The sequence below is a fragment of the Hibiscus syriacus genome, unplaced genomic scaffold, assembly GCF_006381635.1.
Source record: "Hibiscus syriacus cultivar Baekdansim isolate YM2019G1 unplaced genomic scaffold, ASM638163v2 tig00112383_pilon, whole genome shotgun sequence".
Classification (NCBI taxonomy): Eukaryota; Viridiplantae; Streptophyta; class Magnoliopsida; order Malvales; family Malvaceae; genus Hibiscus; species Hibiscus syriacus.
In genome coordinates this window covers 4479939-4486699 of record NW_024063319.1, presented here as the reverse complement: position 1 = coordinate 4486699, position 6761 = coordinate 4479939, and positions in this window count along the sequence as shown.

The window sequence follows — 6761 nt, the reverse complement described above, 5'->3', positions numbered from 1 at the left end:
CACCGATAAATGGTTTAGGTCGAAGGGTAAGAGGCTCTTTCCTCTGTGTTTTGGCTTTTAATTTTATTTTTTGTTAATATTTTGAATGCAAATATGGATATGTTACTTTCTCCTCGTTTCTTTTTTATTCAAATGGAAAGAAATGGAAGAGGAAAACACTGTTGATTAAAGATAAAAAATGCAGAAATTTGACCTTTTTATATTGCTTAGTATTGTTGCTCTCGAAAATGTGAGGGTCAAGTCCCTTTGTACGAATGTTTCTGGTTTTTCGAAATAGGGAGGGATTTTCTTCCTTACATTTTGTTTCATTATGAGGTTTTATAAAACACATATTACACGCAAAAAAATAAAATTGCAAAAAAATAAAAACACATATTGGTGTCGGTAGCAGTGAGGGCAGTGGTAGTAGCAGAGATGACAGGGAGATAGTGGTAGTAACTGGGCGGATATTAAGGGAGGTTCTGCTGTGAGGCGGACTAATATACAGTTAAAAACGACGTGATTAGTTAAATAGGTGACCGGTTAAAAGCTCTACCGGAAATATTATATGTTTTCACCGAAAATGTTATTTTTGTTGGTAATAATAATGGTAATAAATGGGAGGTAGTTTAATGTAATAGGTAGCGCCTATTTTATTTTACCATTTACATTATTAGCAACATTCAAAAAAACTGGTAGGTATTTTAATGTAATAGGTAGCGCATATTTTTTTACCGTTTACATTATTAGTAATCTTAAAAAAAATCGGTATGTATTTTAAAGTAATAGTTAATGCATATCTTTTTTACCGTTTACATTATTTGCAACCTTAAAAAAATCGGTAAGTAGTTTAATGTAATAGTTAGCGCCTATTTTATTTTACCATTTACATTATTAATAATCTTTAAAAAACCGATAGGTATTTTAATGTAATAGATAACACCTATTTTTTTTACCGTTTACATTATTAGCATCTTTCAAAAACCCCATTTTTTGTTTAATGTAATAGGTAACACCTTTTTTTTTTACAGTTTTTATTATTAGTAACCTTTAAAAAAACTGGTTTTTTGTTTAATGTAATAGGTCGCCTATTTTTTTTACCGTTTACATTAATAGCAACCTTAAAAAAATCGATATGTATTTTAATGTAATAGGTAGCGCTTATTTTATTTTAGCATTTACATTATTAGTAATCTTTAAAAAAACCAATAGGTCTTTTAATGTAATAGGTAGCGCCTATTTTTTTTACCGTTTACATTATTAGTAACCTTAAAAAAAATCAGTTTTTTGTTTAATGTAATAGGTAACACCTATTGTTTTTACCGTTTACAATGCCTATTTTATTTTACCATTTACATTATCAGTAATCTTTAAAAAACTGCTAGGTATTTTAATATAATAGGTAACACCTATTTTTTTACCGTTTACATTATTATAAACCTTAAAAAACAGTAGGTATTTTAATGTAATAGGTAGCGCCTATTTTTTTATCCGTTTACATTATTAGAAACCTTAAAAAAAACAGTAGGTATTTTAATGTAATAGGTAGCGCCTATTTTTTTACCGTTTACATTATTAGCAACCTTAAAAAAACTAGTAGGTATTTTAATGTAATAGGTAGTGCCTATTTTATTTTAACCGGTTAAGTTTTAAATATAAGTATCGATACATACAATATAGGTATATATACTTTTTCAGGATAATATTTCTATAAATATTCATACTTTTAAAGTAAGTATAAATACATAAGTTATGCAATATATGTTTCAAAAAAATTTAATAGTTCTTCATGTTTTCCACCTACAACATTAATTTAATAATTTCATTTACACAAAAAAAATATTTGATTGATTAGATATTTTATAAAATATTATTTAGAATTTAAATTTAACAATTTTAACTAAAGATAATAATAAATATGTAATATCTATGTTTATTATTTTTAATTTAATAATAATATATACCGTAACATAAAAATAAATCATTAGACATGTATAATTACTAAATTAATATATTAAAACTCACTCAAAAGCTAACCCTAAATTAATATTTTCCACAGTTAAGTAAGTAAGGACACTTATATATATATATATGTATCGATACCTATTGATAACCAAAGTTTACCCGTTATCAAATTTTTTAATAGTTTTTCATATTTTCTACATACAATATTGTGAGTCTGTCAACATAATAAATAGCGTTTTATCGAATTTATTAATTATTTTATTAAATTTTGAATCACACTGTTTCTTAGTTATATATTAGTCTGCTTTTTTAGACAACCCCGATATTAAGAGATTATGTCCCTTTTTGCTTTTTGCTTTTTGGCTTTTACTTTTCCATTTTTTGTAATTAATAATTATAATAATATAATGCCAAAAAAATGGTGATTACACCTATTATTTGGTCAAATTCTTTTATCGATCCCTATACAAAGTTCAAATTATCTTTATAAGTGTACAAAGCTTAAATTATAGATCTGGTTATTGTACTATAATTTAATACTTTTAATTATTCAACTTAAATACATGTAGATGTAAAAACTTAAAAAATAGTTTTTTTCATTGGTGTGTTGCTTATATCTTTTCTGTTTTGTCATTATTAATCGATGATTACACCAACTTTAATATTGATTGTCAACCGCTAGTATTATTTATTGTCATTTTCTTTATATATTGTATCTTTATTTTCTTTTGTTTTTTATTTTCAATAAGTTTGTCTGTGTTACATATTTTCATCTGCCTTTATAGCATGTTTTCTTATGCTTTTTGGTATATTTTTTATTCTTTGGCTCTTTTTTATTTATTTTTTAAGGGTTAATATGATATCGCTACGACTGATCAAGATGATGCTTATATGATATATTGTTGATATTCCCTGCTTTGGACCCTTGAATTGGATTTGGATATCCGATTTACGTTCGTTGATAGCTTTTCATGCCGTTCGAGTCTGATTTGCAGTTTGTCGGTGGTCTTTCAATAGCTTGATCCTCTTTTATGGTTCGTTTGTCGATGTGATCAGATTTGTTTGTATCTATCATTGTTCGAGTTTCTTGGTTATAATTAATATTTCCTTATATGATTCTTATGTGATCTTAAGTTGATAGTTTCGTTTCAATAGTTATAGGAAATTTTCCTAATTATATGCTTAATTTACGATTGTACAACAACAACAAAACCCTATTCCCATATGATATGGGGTAAGGGGAGGTAGTGTAGTAGGCTACCCCAACCAGGTTGAGAGCAGCTTCCGTGGAAGATCTCTGGAAGTCAAAATTTTTTTTAAATAAAGATAAAATGCAATGCATGTATAAATAAATACATAGTTGAACAATCTTCATATGCAGTCTTCATATGCGCATCTGTAATTGGAAGTAAATCCCTGTAAATGAATCCCTGTGTAAAATTTTGTGCATATAGAAAGTAACGTAAGACCCGACTAAAATTAAAAAGAGGAAACATGAAGAGAAGGATACACAGAAATCAATGATAGCATGCTACGTGAAGGAATGAAGTCAAATGGGTTAAAACCTAAACTAAGGCAACACTACTCCGCTACCCTAGTTCTAAGCCTTCATAAATTCCAACGAATGAAACGTATAAAAAGTAGAAGTCATGGAAATTACTAAAAAGGTTTTAAAAGAAGGCAGAGATGATACACCCTATGGATATAGCCCGCACTACTCGGTTACCCTGGTCTTAAGTCTCCATACTTTCTTATCAGAGGTCATGTCCTCAGTAAGGGCTAAATTCTTCAAATTAGATCTCAAGCAGTCTTTCCACTTCCGCCTTGGTCGACATTTCCTTCTGGCACCGTCAACTGTAATCGACTCTACCCTCCTGACCGCATCCGACGATTGTCGTTGAAGGACATGCCCAAACCATCGTAATCTTCCCTCCCTCGATTTTTCGGATACATGCACCACCCCCAAGGACATCCTAATAGCAGAGTTTGGTGTCATATCCCACAGAGTCCTACCACATTCCCATTGAAGCATTCTCATTTCTGCGGCCTCTATCCTCCTTACGTGATCCTTTTTGATTGCCCAACATTCTGATACATATAGAAGCGCTGGTCTTAGTTCCATTCTATAAAAGTTTCCCTTAAGTTTTAAAGGCACCTTCTTGTCACACAAAACTCTAGTAGCAGCCCTCCACTTTAGCCATCCCACCTTTATACGGTGTGTAACGTCATCATCTACACCCCCATCTTTATGTATCATAGACCCTAGGTACTTGAAACAATCCTTTGGGGGGAGAACGTGTCCTTCTATGCATACTTCTACATCTTCATCATTTTGGTTCCCACTGAAGTTTGAATATAAAAACTCTGTCTTTTCAATATTGATCCTTAGACCTTTTTCTTCCAAAGCAGCCTTCCAAGTAGCTAGTATACTATTCAGCTCAGTTTTTGTTTCAGGAACTAGGACAATGTTGTCAGCGAAAAGCATACACCATGGAACACCGTCTGGTGTCGCACAATAGATGTCGTCCATAATCAAGGCGAAGATGTAGGGGCTAAGAGCCGACCCCTGGTGGAGTCCGATTTTCACTGGGAATGCCTCGGTGTCACCAGCTGTAGTCTTGACGTATGTAGTAGATCTACAATACATATCACGAATCGCCCGTATATAAGCAGATGGGACCCGTCTCGTTTCCAAGGTCTTCCAGATCGTATTACGGGGAACGCTATCATACGCCTTCTCAAGGTCAATGAACGCCATGTGAAGATCTCTATTTTTTTCCCTATATTTCTCCATAAAATATTTATTGTGATTATAAATATTTATTGTAATTTGGGATATTTCCTATTTTGAATAAAATTAGTTGCTTCTATATAAAAATTACTTTTAATTATTCTACTAGTCAAATTAAAAATTATAATTTTGACTCAAATAATGGCGATTAAATATGTTAAATGAAAATTTTCTACTAATTTATATTATTTTATATTAATTTTTATTTTTCTAATTTAATGATTTAACCATTTTATTTCTGAATACAAAAAATATAGAGATTAAATATAAAAAAGTTAAAAGTATAAAGAATTTACCTGTGATTTATATATGAAATAGGGCTAATAACATAAATTTGACATTTTAGTTTTCTTTTTAGGATAAACTACACTGTTGAACAATTAATTATTATCAGATTTTATTTTGATCATCGATATTTTGATTTAACCAATTAGATCATCCAATTATTTAAATAATTCAATCAAGCCATTGTTGTTAATTTTTAACTGAAGAAGTGACGTGATAGTTAAAAAACTTGATATAATTGTATATTTGATCCTTAATATTATACATTCTATCGATTTGGTCATACATATCACTACCTGATTAGTGATATTTTCTTAATTTTTATTTATTTAATCCAAAGAATTTTTATCCAACAGGTGGTGCCACCGCCTATCAAGAGAGAAAATTAAGAATTAATCTGGCACTTCTGAATAATCGAACTAGGTTCTTCTTAGTTTTATATATCTTATTTCAATGAATGACAAAAAAAGAAGTGAAAATGCAAATAAAAATACTCAATCCCATGATTATAAGTATGAATAAAGCATCCTTAACCACTAAACCAAATCATATAACTAAAAAAGAATTACAATACTTTTATATATTCGTAATGTTTATTATTCTAAAAAAATAATTCATAAATTTTTATTTATTAATTATAATTTAATATGATATATATTTATTAATAACTATATATATAATAAATTATAATTTAAGGAAAGAAATAATTCTTGATTTTTAATATATAAATAATTAATATAATTTAAAAGAAAAAATAGTTTTTAATATATATTAAATTATAATAAATAATTATTTATTCCATTAAATTATAATTTATTGTATATATTACTCTTAGTAAATATATAATATTAAATTATAATTAATAAATAAAAAATTATTTCCATATTAACAAAAATTATAAATATATAAAAACATACTAATTTTTTTTCAAATATGCGATTTGGCATTGGTTATAGTGGTTTCATCCTTGCTTACATATCCATTTTAGAACCTCCCTTGTTAACATTTTCACTTATTTTATGTCATTATTTGGAATAAGATATATAATAAATATTGTAATTTATAACCAAATATGGGGCTTAGTTGGGTGGTGCGGACAGTTGTCAATCGTCTAAGATAACCTGAGTTCAATTCTTTCCTAGCGTAAAATTATCCTGTCATGTCACCACCTTATAAAAGAAAGTAATCATTCATGAGAAAGAAAGTAAAGCCAGCTGTCCTCATGAGGGAGAGATTTGCAGAGTGGAATACCCATCTGTACAAAGCAATCGAATGCAACGTAGCGAGATCTTCGCAACAATTTGGGACACGAGGATGCAGCCTCGTTATATTTCCTTTCAACAATCAAGTGATCAAGGTATCAAGAAGAAGAAGACGTGGATTCTTTTTTATTTCTTTTAGTTTTTTATTTGTCAAATTAGGCTTTCGTGTTAATGGGTTGACGAGAGTTAATAATCGAGAAATTAAAATTGAACGAAGGGAGATAGTTAATGTACGTTAATGGGATACCACAAGGGATCAAAACCGCTTTTCTTAATGCATAATATCAAAATTACTACCCAATATTTATTAAAATAATTATTTTGGCTCTTAATATTTTTTTAAAATATTTTGGCCACCTAATGTTTTTATTTTAGGATAAAAAGATTCTTAATATTCAATAGAATAGTTATTTTGGCCCTTATCATTTTTTACAAAGCATTTTAACCCTCAATGTTTTATTTTAGGATAAAAATACCTC